The sequence below is a fragment of the Channa argus genome, chromosome 9, assembly GCF_033026475.1.
Source record: "Channa argus isolate prfri chromosome 9, Channa argus male v1.0, whole genome shotgun sequence".
Lineage (NCBI taxonomy): Eukaryota > Metazoa > Chordata > Actinopteri > Anabantiformes > Channidae > Channa > Channa argus.
The window spans coordinates 24,275,709-24,289,754 of record NC_090205.1 but is presented as its reverse complement, the minus strand read 5'-3'; the positions used below and the strand labels follow the sequence as shown (position 1 = coordinate 24,289,754).

Below are 14,046 nucleotides of genomic sequence, written 5' to 3'. Positions count from 1 at the left end.
CCCCCACCGGCACCCGTATCCATATCAAATTGACCGTTAGATGGACCACCCCTAACTCGCCCCCTCCTCCAACTGTTTGCTCTAGTGATGGTTCATTTGTGTGTATCATATGCGTCTTAAGAGTCGCGACCGCTTGTCCCCCTCCCCACCCATTCTAAAAGTGCCGGTGGGGGTAGCTTTGGACACACCAATCCATGTAGTTGCTCGTGTGATGGTTCATAGGTCTATGTCATCTGCCAATCACGATCAGCGCGCTGGGGATCCATCCAATCAAATGTTTCCACGTCATACCTCCTTTATATATAGTTTCAAAAAGTAGCCGCTCATTATTCCAGCTATTGCTGCTGATCTTTCTATGTCCTTACAATATCAAAAGCCTTTGGAGAAATGGCATATAGATCAGGTGACTATTTTTATAATCTATTTTACAATTTAATAGTTAAGCATATATTTTAAAGAAGATGTATGGATTTTTTTTTCTTCAACAAATTAAAAAACCGTATTAAGAAAAGTAAAATGTGTTATGTGTTTTTGCTAAAGGCCTTGTTCAGCAGGGCAGCTCGGAGGCGCAGGGGATGAGGCACGAGCGTGTGTGTAAACTTATTTAGAGCTTGGTTGGTTATTTTTCTTACACTTATGTTTTTTTTATGTCTTCGCCCCGCGTGTCACAGACGGATTCAGGAACGTTATAGTACACAGACCAGCCTCTGAAAACGGTGTGCACGTATCTTAAATAAATAATATTCTTTTATCAGACTATTAATGCTGTATCATGAGAAGGGTAGTTATTAATCTTACAATTTGTCTTTTTTTAAAAATAGAAAAGAAAAGCTAAAAGGAGTAGACCCGACGGAGAGGACATTGTAGCAGACGCTGTGTTTCCTTCAGGAACCCTCCAGAAAGACGTATTACCGACAGTAAACTATAACGATCTAAACGCCACCACGGCGCTCACAATCCCGGAGTTCGACGATCTGGGAACGGACCTCTTCGATGACATCGATCTCCTAAACTGGACACCAGACTGTGAGTACCAGCTGGAAGAGATTGGTGATGTATTGACACCTGCTGATAATCGAGAGGCGGGTCTTCAGACAGACAGGGAAGCATGAGAAATGATTTGGCCAATTGTGAATTAATATCTGAGCCCTCTCGATTCACACAGCTAATATTCAGTGACCACTATGATGTGCGTCAGTTTTGTTTTTATCTGAGAAGTGGTGGCATTGGTTCAGTGGTGTCAGGCTGACGAGGGCTTCTAAAGCTAATGATGTCAATGTCTTCATAGGAGGCAGGACCACGCAACATGCGAGACTCACGTTATATGACCTTATCGACAAATTGCAGGAGCGTGTGTTGTATTGTGATAGTAACAGCATAGTTTTTACATCTAAAGACGGTGACTGGATCCCACCACTGGGTCCTTACCTGGGTGATCTAACCGATGAGATTAATGATGGTGATGTGTGTGGACTGCCTGAGGAAGACTTTATGACAGCGTTTGTTTCGGGAGGTCCTAAGTGTTACTCATATGTCACCAAATGTGGGAAGACGCAGGTGAAATGCAAAGGAGTCACTCTAAATGCCAAAACTGCATCTGTCACCACACTCCAGTCAGTGTGACCGGGCTTGTTAAATCATATGTGACCAATTTGGTTTCTGGTGATCACATGACCACTGAATCCGAAACTATTGTTCAGAACTAAAAAGGCCTTTACCCTAAAAAATTCTACCCTTTCCTTATGTGTGCAGGTTGTTGACACTAAGCTGAGAGTGCTGCCTGATTATTCAACCCTCCCTTATGGCTACTTATCAGCTAGAAACATGTGATCTTAGCTTGGAACACAAATTTACTATGGTCGTAAGCAGCCTTTCAAACCGTGGAAAGATTTTCTTTCTCAATAGTGTTACTGAAAATGCTTCACGGCTCACTTCAGAGGATATAGATAATATTGTGTACGTACACTATATTGCCAAAAGTATTCGTTCACCCGTCCAAATAATTGAATTCAGTTGTTCCAATCACTTCCATGGCCACAGGTGTATAAAATGAAGCACCTAGTCCTGCAGACTGCTCCTACAAACATGTGTGAAAGAATGGGCTGCTCTCAGGAGCTCAGTGAATTCCAGCGTGGTGCTGTGATAGGATGCCACCTGTGCAACAAGTCCAGTCGTGGAATTTCCTCGCTACTAAATATTCCACTGTCAACCGTCAGTGGTATTATAACAAAGTGATTGGGAATGACAGCAACTCAGCCACGAAGTGGTGGGCCACGTAAAATGACAGAGCGGGGTCAAGCGGATGCTGCAGCGCATAGTGCGCAGAGGTCGGCAACTTTCTGCAGAGTCAATCGCTACGGACCTCCAAAGTTCATGTGGCCTTCAGATTAGATCAAGAACAGTGCGTAGAGAGCTTCATGGAATGGGTTTGTGCTGGCAGCCTCTTTATGACCAGCTGTTGAGAATAGGAGAAATTCCTTTTGTGAAGAGATTGCCAGACTCTTTGCTTCTCCCCACACACCAGAAAACTTTACTACTTATAAATGATTTAATGAACGATGCCAGCAACAATGTTTAGTTGTCCAAAATGTTTTCACTAGATATTTTCATCATAGAAATAGCTGTTTCTACGTGGTTCAGAGTCTTTTTATCCTACCTTACTATATGACCGTCAAGTAGTGTATGTGTCTAAAAAGAGAAGAACCTGATAATGTCAGCGCGCATGTGTAGAAATCTGATTCTTTTGGAGGCTTTATATAAAGCACCTCCTACGGTCAGATTAGCCACTGAACAATTTCATCTTGTTGCTCATGAAGCTCATGCTCACTCTGAAGTTTGTATTTGGATTAGGGTTATTCCAATAAAAGCTACTGTTAGCTATGCACAAAACTGCAAATATGTGCTCAGATTTAGGCCCGCATGATATACCTGAACAATAAGTGGTGAGTCAGAACCCGGGAACCAGAGTGAACATTTGTGGGAAGTTTTTGTATAATATGCACCATTGATATTTCATTTTTTACAGTCTGTGTTTTAATAATTAAACAGCTGGATTCTCATTGTTTTTACAATGTATTGTGCAGTGTGTTTCATTGTGTGTGTGTCTGTATTGCAGTTGAACCTCTCTCCCTCTCTCTGTGTCAGTGGTTATTCTAATTATACTGACATTTTGGCTGGTTAATTAAGGTGTATAATTGTTGTTGTTCACTGTCGCCACATAAAGAGAGCAGCAGCCTGCAGGCTCGGTTGTATTTGTTGTAAACATAAAGGGAACAAACGGCGGTGATGTTTACTCCGACTGACGGTAAACCCACCAAATAAAATGAGAGGAGGACAAACCATAGAGAGGAACAATACCCTCCTCTGCCTCTCCATCTCAGCCTCAGTCAGACACAATATATCACATACACACTTTTATTTTTACATATCAGCGAATAAATGCTGCCTTCCCACTTTATTTCTTTTATTGCTCGGATGCATGCATTGCTAAAACAGACAATGATCTTTGTAGATACTGAATAAAATGCAAACATTAAGTTTGAGCACCTTATTTCCTGCATTGTAAGTGTGTGTGAGGCAGTCACTTTTCACTTAACAGGTAAGCCTTGCCAAAAATTAATTGGGGGTATTTGCCTTAATGCATTTCAGTCCAGCATTTGTGCCAAGCTGCTGTTGTATCACAGCAAACATCTGCATTAATACATACTGCAAGCAAGAACTGGTCAACTGAATCAAATTAACAATCATACCATTACATCTGTAAATCTTCTTCAACTGCAGATGCAAAACTCGTAAGACCATAGGAGACATCTGCTGCAGATGTGAAGTTTATTCAATAAACAACACCTGAGGTCAAAGTGCAGAAACATAATGTGAAGGAAAATGCAACAAGTCAACAGTGTGGCCTGCAGCAACACACCATCCTGTCCGGTTTGAAGTTCAGAGGACTCAACAGCCACGAGAGGGGTCGGACCGCAGAGGGAGGGTCAGAAACTAGTCCAGATTCAGGAACTTTACTGACAAGATACAAACACAGGGAATGTTTTTGCATATAATGGTGCATTTGTGAAATATTTACAGACCTGTTTACAAAATGAGAAATATCAAATATGATGACGTGAAAAGATGCTTTAATTCAGTGTTTTGTTTGGATTTTATATAAACATATATATTATTTAATAGCTTGGTGGGCCAAACATAAATATTACACAGAAGATTTAAATTGAATTCTTAGCAGGTTAATTGTTGACTCTATTGTCCTTTTTGTGCTGTACCTGTCACCAAATGTCAGCTGACACTGCCCCCAAACTCATCTGCCCATAAACTGCACAAATACTATGCATATTATTCAAAAAACACTTGTTTATACAAGAGTACTACTACTGTATTAAATATTTAAATATTTTTAGCCTAATTCACTGTTCTCTGCTGCCATCTAGAGGTTGCTGCTGCTCTCTGTTCTGTTACTGAGCCTGTTTCCCTGCAGTGTGCGGACATTTGTGGTGGCAGCAGAGATGCAGTACAGGTGAAACCTGAATTATAAAACAAATAAGCAATGCTAAGTGAACATGACGTCAGCATCAGAAGTGCAAACACACAGAAATATTTAGAGATTATTTTGAAAATGCTCCCTAAATCTCCTCGCATCCACACAGCAGTGTCCTGACACACTAAGATCTCTGCCTCCACCCCAACACAATATAAATTTCATTCAGCAGCAACATCCGCTGCAAGAATCGGTGTCTCCCTGTCTCTATATTCCACCCTGGAAATGGTTCCTTTAAGGCCTCTATAAATTCCTCTGATGGTCTAAAATGCTCCTACAGAAGCACGTGCAGCTTATTTTCAGGAAGAGAATCCGGTTTCGTAATGACGTGTGTTTGCAAACAGATGCAGTGTGTTTGGAAGCTTTTTAAACTCCCGGTAACTTGAACAAATGAGTTCTGAAGGCAGCGTTCGTCTGCACATTGTTGGAGATTGGACTGAAGTTTCCTGAGCGTCTGATGTTTAAAGGTTGTATTAGTGACACACACTCTGTGTTTTAACTGTTTGGACTCGTATTCACCTGACTGAAAAAAAAAAGTACACGTTTAGGAAAATATTTATTGAACTTTTTTTATCCTTGGCCTTTTTGTTAATGTTACCTCAGTTTAGACACTTTGAACATTTGATGAGAGATTGTTTTGATGTTGCATTATGGGAGGTGACGTGTCTCTCCAACCCTGTTTAAATCTGCAGGCGCGGTTTCTAAAAATATGCTGCCTTCCTTTTCCCCTCTCAGAAACTTTGCAGCTGCAGATGTTTCCACTTGCTGAATGTGCCATCCATATGATTATGCGCTTCATTCCATATGGTCAGAGGTGTCACGGCAGGTGGGAACTGAACTTGTGACTCACGGAGGAGGCGGCGTACAAGGCTGCTACTATCAGTATAAAAAAAGGAACTTTGTCACCTTTACAGCTCTCATTAAAGGCGTCGTTGTCGTGTCATACCTATGATTATCTGTGCTGTCACTGAGGGAAGTATGTGTCTGAGACAGTTCAGTGAAGACCAGAGGGAACCTGTTCACTAATGTGACTAATATATTGTGCATCACAGTGCAGTGAAGCTTGGCAACATTAATAACTTCTTTAACTCCCTATGTATCAGGGGGAAGATGCTGAAAAAAAAAATCTAAAGTCATACGTTCTCTGAGATGCTTTATTTCTTCTAATTTAATTTGTAGTTGTTTTTCCAGTGCAACAGATTTGATACCCTACAAACAATGTAATCATTATATTATAGAGAACAGGGTCATGAGCATGAGGGCTCTGTTTTTTCAGTGATTTGACAAATCAGTAGTCGGAATATTGACAGGAGCTTTTTTTTTTTTTTAACTTCAAGCAGGTTAGCCATACATTGTAAGTTACTATGGTGATCTAGCCCAGTTAAAAGTGAGCCAGCTTCATGTTTCCAGAAAAACTACACTAAATGTGAAGACGTCAGCATAACTCAAAAATCTTGACCTGTGGTACAGGCCCAAGATGTCTGTCAAATTATCCTTTCATTTAGAGTTGGGTCAGAGATGACCCAAATGAAGAACAGGTTTTATTCATCTATAAATATAAATTGGACCAGCACCAGGGGTTAGGGGTGGTCCATCTAACAGTCAATCTGATACGGATACACCCGGCGCCGGTGGGGTGGGGAGGATAAATGGACACGGTACTGAACATGCATGTCACACGCATTTATCATTCATTCTTATATTAGTGAAAATACAGCCTGGTCTGTGTTTTTCTGTATATCGATGTTGCATTAACTGACCGATTCCAGTTTAGAGACAGGGTGGACAGGAGTCCCGGACTTCCTGAAGTCCACCACCAGTTCCGTGGTTTAATTTAATCCATTTTGGAATAAGGCTGTGACATAACAAAATGTGAATACTGGATGCACTATAAGGAGCAGCCAGCAGGTTCATGATGCCCCAGTGAGTGTAAACCCCCAGTGAAGAGTCCTCCTTCAGCCTACTAGCTTTGTCTTAGTATCAGTGTTCAGTGCAGAGTTAGGTATGTTGTATTATTTATGTATTATATAGATATATCTATATAATAATAATGAATAAATTAAATAAATCTTTAATTTCTTCTTTGGTGCCCTTTGTAGTCGGTGATACCCTTTTTCATATCCACATAAAACTGGCTGTGGCCATAGCAATGATGCTGTCATGGTTACACTGACAGTGCTAATCTTTAGCAATGTAAGGCAATATTTAGCTTGTTAGAACATAAATCTGCCACTAATCAAACATATAGTAAATCTATAATTCATTCTGAGAGGTGATTTGTACGAATAGTAATGGAAATCCATTCAGCAGTTCCTTAGATATTTCACAAAAAAAACCAACAATGTTAATCACACTGATGGTAAAGGAGAAAATCCAGGTACCATCAAAGTCAGCTGATCTCATTCATTTGAGATTATAAATACCAACACAATTAATGGTGATCATGGTATTTGACACTAGAAGACAGTGGAACTGCAAATTAGGGTTTTCTTTGGATTATTGAATGAGGATTTAAATTAATAATTATTTTAAAATTGTTGGTAAAAATAAAACATTTTAGCAATTGCATGTGTTTAAGTAGTAGAAGGTGTTTTTGTAGTGGCCTGTATAGCTGTAATAATATGTGTGGCCACTTGATGCCAGTGTTTCCTTTCCAGAGAAAACAAAGCCATTGGGACAATCTATGAATCTACTGACAATAATCAAACTTTCAACTGTTAACAAGTTTATAAGTCCACTGTACTTAATATGGTCTGGGTCTCTACTGTGAAAACTATGTATGATCTTTCAAAATATTTTTTTCTGTGTTTAAGTCTGTTTTTCTTACTGGTTTAAAGCTGATTTTAACTGTCTATATACTATTGTCGTGGTGATTTAATGTGAGAATAAAGTCGTACATATTTTAAACACCTACTGCAAATGACCTCAAGTATTTCTGCTCCTGTCCCCAATCTGTTTGATGTAGTCTTTCACTGTTTAATCTGCCTCAAACTGTCTAACTGTGACTTTAGTCTTTATTAAGTGTTCACTAAATACACTTTCACAACCCACAGACGTCCAACCTTTAGTTCATGGGAAAATGTAACGACAGCACTGGAATTCCTGCCTAATGCGTCGTGAGAGGAGGATTACAATCTTTTCATCTCCCTTACACCATGGAATAGAGTTGTGACTCTGGAAAATGGTAATTTGTTCTCCACCGGGGGTCCATATGACAACATGGGGGGAATTAGATGGTCTATTTGGGGGCAGAGATGGTGGGTGAAAAGGGGATAATACTTTGAACCTGTCAGTGCATCCAGAAAGTATTCACAACTTAACTTTTTTTCACATTTTTTTATTTTACAGACTTATTCCAAAATGGATCAAATTCATAATTTCCTCAACATTCTACAAACAATACCCCATAATGACAAGGTGAAAGAAGTTTGTTTGAAATCTTTGAAACTTTTTAAAAATAAAATACGAAAAAAAAACACATGTACATGGGTATGTACTGACGTTGCTTAATACTTTGTTGAAGCTTCTTTATCACCAATTACAGCCTCAGGTCTTTTTGAGTTTGATACTATAAGCTTGGCACAACTATGTTTGGGCAGTTTCTCTCATTCTTCTTTGCAGTACCTCTTGATGCACAGCCATTTTAAGATGTTCAATCAGGTTCACGTCTGGGCTCTGGCTGAGCCACTCTAGGACATTAGCCACTCCTTTGTTATTTTGGATGTGTGCTCAGGGTTGTTGTCCTGTTGAAAGATGAACCGTCCCCCCAGTCTGAGGTCTAGAGCTTTGGAACAGGTTTTCATCAAGAATGTCTCTGTACATTGCTGCATTCATCTTTCCTTCGATCTTGACTAGTCTCCCAGTTCCTCCTGCTGAAAAACATCCCCACAGCATGATGCTGCCACCACCATGCTTTACTGTAGGGATGGTATTGGCCAGGTGGTGAGTGGTGCCTGGTTTCCTCCAGACATGACACTTTGCTTTCAGGCCAAAGGGTTCAATCTTTTTTTCCCACAGGTGGACTTCAATCAAGTTGTAGAAACATCTCAAAGATGATCAGTGGAAACAGGATGCACCAGAGCTCAATTTTCAGTGCTATGGCAAAGGCCATGAATACTTATGTACATGTGATTATTTATTTTTATTTTTTTGTTTGCAAATTTATTAAAGATTTCAAACAAACTTCTTTCATTATGGGGTATTGTTTGTAGAATTTTGAGGAAAACAATGAATTTGATCCATTTTGGAATAAGGCTGTAACATAACAAAATGTGGAAAAACTTAAGTGCTGTGAATACTTTCTGGATGCAATGTAAATTCTCCTCTGCTTTGTGGCTCTGATTTTTAATATTCAGACTTCTGATCTTCGTTTTGAAGAGAGACAATTGCTGATTGGTTCTGGACTAATTATCTCCAAAACAATCTTCCAAAGCTGTCTACTTTAATACTGCTTCTGATTATTTATTTCATGCCCTGTCAGTATCTGACATTAGCTGCTGCCATTCTGATGTGTTCAGCATCATTATGGAATGTAAAGACGAACAAACTATACTTATCTGCTTTCCTCCTTTAAACAATTCACTCTACACTAACCACACTTGATTGTTTTGTTTTGTTCTGTTCTGAAGTAAAGTAAGAAGAGTTGAGATACTACAGTACTTAAAAAAAATTAAGACTATAAAAAACTGGAATAAAGTCATTTCTCTAAAGTGAATATAAAACTAAATGAAATAATTATCGTTGTTCAAACTGCTGTGTTGCAACATACTACATCCTTTAGATGGTGACATAGCCCATAAGGACCCACGTTTAGACATCTTTAACTGAAGGAGTGAGGTCAGCATGAGACTATTTCACATTTAATACTGGTCATCTCAGGTAACAACCTCTGGGGAGTTGTTAACAACTAAAGGGGAAAACATTTTGTGGGAAAATACACAGAACAGAGCATGAGCACGGAGCTAACAGCAGCAATCCACAGCAAAAACAAATGCATAGCAAATAAAGTGACACTGGACCAACTTTATTCCTAAACTAAAAAGTGGCTCTACCTCCTAATGTCTTTGTGTTAAAGAAAATTCACTGCCATGGTTAAACGAAATCAAAATTAAATGTTCAATTAATATGCAAATATACTTTTAAATGACAGAAAAATTTTTATTCAAAACATCCTCCTTTCTGGCAAATAATCCTTTATGGGGATTTAAAGCTGTTTGACAGCTGTCTGTGCTTATAATGCATCAACTCTCTGAAACATATGTATTCTTTATATGTACCGTAGGCGACATTATAATACATCTACATTGTCTGACAACTTTCTTCAGTCAAAGGTATCATGAAAAATCTGTTTTTTTCATGGAATAGATCCCGTGTCACCGAATCACTAGTATTATCAAAATCATGGATGAAATCTTGTGATCATATTATCGTGAGTGGACCTGTGGTTCCCACCCCTCTATCTCAGACTGGTCCAGAAGTTGATATTTAGCCTTTTGTTGAGTGACTCATCAAATGGGGAAAAAAGATCAATGTTTTTGGACCATGTGTTTGGACAATAAGTGTAAGTCTGTCAAAGACCTTTATCTTTGAGTCGGAAATAAAGTGTGTCTCTCTCTCTCTCTCTCTTTCATATCTCTCTCTTTCATATCTCTCTCTCTCTCTCTCATGTCTCTCTCTCTCTCATATCGCTCTCTCATATGTCTCTCTCTCTCTCATGTCTCTCTCTCTCTCTCTCTCATATCTCTCTCTCTCTTTCATATCTCTCTCTCTCATATGTCTCTCTCTCATGTCTCTCTCTGTCATGTCTCTCTCTCTCTGTCTCTCTCTCTCTCTGTCTCATCTCTCTCTCTCTCATGTCTCTCTCTCTCATGTCTCTTTCTCATCTCTCTCTCTCTCTCTGTCTGTCTCTCTCTCTCATGTCTCTCTCTCTCTCTGTCTCTTTCTCTCATGTCTCTCTCTCTCTCTGTCTCTCTCTCTCATGTCTCTCTCTCATATCTCTCTCTGTCTCTCTCTCTCATGTCTCTCTCTCATGTCTCTTTCTCATATCTCTCTCTCTCTCTGTCTGTCTCTCTCTCTCATGTCTCTCTCTCTCTCTGTCTCTCTCTCTCATGTCTCTCTCTCATGTCTCTTTCTCATATCTCTCTCTCTCTCTGTCTGTCTCTCTCTCATGTCTCTCTCTCTCTGTCTCTTTCTCTCATGTCTCTCTCTCTCTCTGTCTCTCTCTCTCATGTCTCTCTCTCATATCTCTCTCTCTCTCTCTGTCTCTCTCTCTCATGTCTCTCTCTCATGTCTCTCTCTCTCTCTCATATCTATCTGGCTCTGAAAGGTTAACAATGCATATTTTATTAAACTTTTTTTTTTCAATGGCATTTTCTTTTGTAATATCTCGCAATTAAGTTTTTCAGAAGACACAATCTGAAAATCAATATTACGTCTGGTTGGCAGTGTGTGGTAATCGGACCAGAGCAACAGGTGTCTTATTCCTTGATTCAGCCTGTTGCCTATTGTCTCTCTCTCACTCACACACACACATGGAAACATGTCACCACTTGGCACGAGAAAGATGTCACACAGAAGTCAGTTTACTCTGCAAGAGGAGTGTAAACCTGCAATACAGACAGCAAATACTGTGTTCTTCTGCTCACAAATAATAAAATCAATGCCCCCGAAATTATGAATGGTATAATGTTTAAATGACTCAATAATAAACAAAGTGACAGACATTGCTGGATCTATTACTTATTCTACAATTTGCACAATGACATGTGAGCCACTAGTTTATTTACCCATGAAAATGACTGAGCAAAGAAAAAAGAGATTATGAAAACATACAAGAGAAACATCTGTGTGCAGCATATAATTACATCTTTTTGTGCTTGATGTTTGTGGCTGCTATAACTCGCTGGTGTATGTACGGAACTAACAAATGTGGGAAGCAGCACTGTAGGTATTCTCTGTGTGTTTTTGTGTGTGTGCTTGTGTGTGTGTGTGAATGTAGACCTAGATTGTGTGTTTGAGTGTCTTCTGGACTCATGAGTGTCTGTCCATCCTGTGACCGGTAAGTGTGACTCACTCCTATTCCAAACGTTTCCATCTTGGCGCCTCAAAGGCAAAACCATCGGAGTGCTGTCACCATGCTCACAAGCTGCTCACCTCACATCCCTTACTCAAAGAGTTCAACTAAAAATACTACTGTGTGCTCAGGATGTTATTGTTGAAGCACCAATACATGACTGGCCTGGATTATTTTTTTTAAATCTGGCATTTCATGTTTCTGTCTCCTTTCCATAAAAAGCAAAGATGAAATTGCTCACACACACATTTTACAGTAGTAATAATGTTGTCACGCTGGCTAATAGGCATGCACTCACTTTGATGAAAGCCAGTTATTGGAGAATGAACTTACTTTTATTGGTTATACTGCAGGTTCTTGAAGCTCCACTAATAAATCTTTGTTAAACAAATGACCATTAGTAATTGTAAAAAGCCACTTTTATCCAAAGCACTTTACAATGTTGCTTCTCCTTCACACACACACTCGCACACCGATGGCACTGGCTGCCATGCAAGGTTCTCACCTGACCCACTGGGAGCAACTTGGGGTTCAGTGTCTTGCCCAAGGACATTTTGACACATAGCCAGGATGGATCGGGAATCGAACCATAGACGACTGCCTTACCAACCAGGTACAGCTGCCCCATTCATTTTGTAAGGGTTTGATAGTAGACCTAAAAATAGAAACCTTGAAAGAATGAACCTTGAGACGGTGAAGCTCTACTCTGACTATCTTTGATTTTAGGTCTGAGTTAGGTCTTGAGTTCTTGAGACCCCTCTCATCACTTTTCTCTCTAGCTGCAATTTTTTTTTTCAACTCTAAGAGCTGTGATAACTAAGAATGTTATTAGTTGTTAGATATCTGGGAGCTATAAAGTAAAATCTTCCCCCGCAGAGTTGTTGGGTTCCTGTGGGCTAGTGTTGCTAGAAGCACAACTTCTAATTTACGTATGATGTAGCTGATGTCAATTGCCTGTGGATTGCTTCTAACATCACATTTGCATCATGGCTACTTTGTGTACCCTGCATACCCAGGGGTTGCAGTCTGAGCTCAATAACACGTTTGGTATTGAAGGAAAAAGAACCACTTTCAGCCACTTTTGAACGACCGCAAGAACAAACCTCCACGATTGTCATAAGTCTCCTGCTTTGTGCAAAAACAGAAGTTTGGGAGGATGAGAGTTTGTGATGATTAGGCACTAGTGTGCCCCAGTCTTTTGGATCCTACAGACATACACTGAGTTTTCAAGGATGTGTGTAAAAAAAAAAAATATGCAGATGCTGTTTTTGTCTCTGTGTTGGTAAAAAAAAACATGTACACCCAAGCCTTAATACAACAAAGTGATGTGATTACTTACTGTTCACTCAGCACGCTGTGTACTATAGCATGTTGTTGGGTAAAACATTACCTTTGACATGCTAGATGGGGAGAATTATACCCCCACCCAGTCACTGGGTATATGTCAAACATGTGCCACTAAAAATAGCCCGGGAGATACACGGCAAAGTTCAGACTTAAGCTGAATCCAAATATCCAGATCTCACTACACCCACAGGCTTTCTCAGTAGGTTCCTGCGAGAGCTGAGAGTAGTTTAATTCGCAAAGCAAACTTTCTGCTGACTTCCAGAGAGTCCTCTAAGGGACGACCGTAAAGACAATCATCATTTATATTATATATTATACACCAATAAATTCATTAATCATAACAACGTTTGTTTTTCATTTTTGTTGTATTGGTTTGTTCTGTAGTAAAGTTTCGTATTCCACATGCAGAACATGAATTGAGTTTATAATTTAGCTGTAGGTTGAGTTTTCTCCATCTATGGTGTAGGGATCCTGAGTTGAGGGATTCATGTTGTTATAATATTGTGTTTGGCAGCAAGGACAGACATTTGGATTCTTTGTAGTACTTAGTAGTACTTTGTAGTACTGGACTGGGAGTCTGACTGGTCCTCTTCTGTCCAAATGAGGACAGAAATGGGCAGGGGGAGGAGAGCCAGTCAGTTGCATAATAGAGTAAACACACCTGTTCTCACGGCTTTCTTATTTTCCCAAACTGAGCCACTGCATCTCAAAAGGTGGAATCAAAAACAGCTTGTGAGAATTTGGGACACACGCAGATTCTTCTCTCCTGAAGCTGTAAACAAATTTATTTTTGTTCCATTCTCACAACAGTTTTGTTTATCATTTTTTCATATCATTGTTGCATCATAGCAAGAACAGTATAAAACTGATATTAAACAAAATAATTCTGTGAAATAGCTTATTTTTAAAAATGTGCAAGCTCACAAAATGAGAGTAACAACCCTCTCAAGAGTTTTAAGGGGGGAAGTTCTATTTGAAGCTTCTGGAGTAATAATTATTACAGCATTTCTCCATCTCACCCAGTGGTGCTATGTGAATGTGTACTGTGTGTGTGTGTGTGTGTGTGTGTGTGTGTGTGTCT

At 39.6% G+C, this 14,046-nt stretch overlaps 1 long non-coding RNA gene across 1 annotated transcript; it reads left to right on the top strand.

The window, feature by feature from the left end:
• The first annotated feature begins 315 nt into the window (after nt 1-315).
• Nucleotides 316-7,447, top strand: LOC137133591 (uncharacterized). The gene is made up of 4 exons (XR_010915258.1): nt 316-403; nt 672-716; nt 822-1,026; nt 3,781-7,447. It is a non-coding gene; the product is annotated as an uncharacterized lncRNA (long non-coding RNA).
• The last annotated feature ends 6,599 nt before the right edge of the window (nt 7,448-14,046 follow it).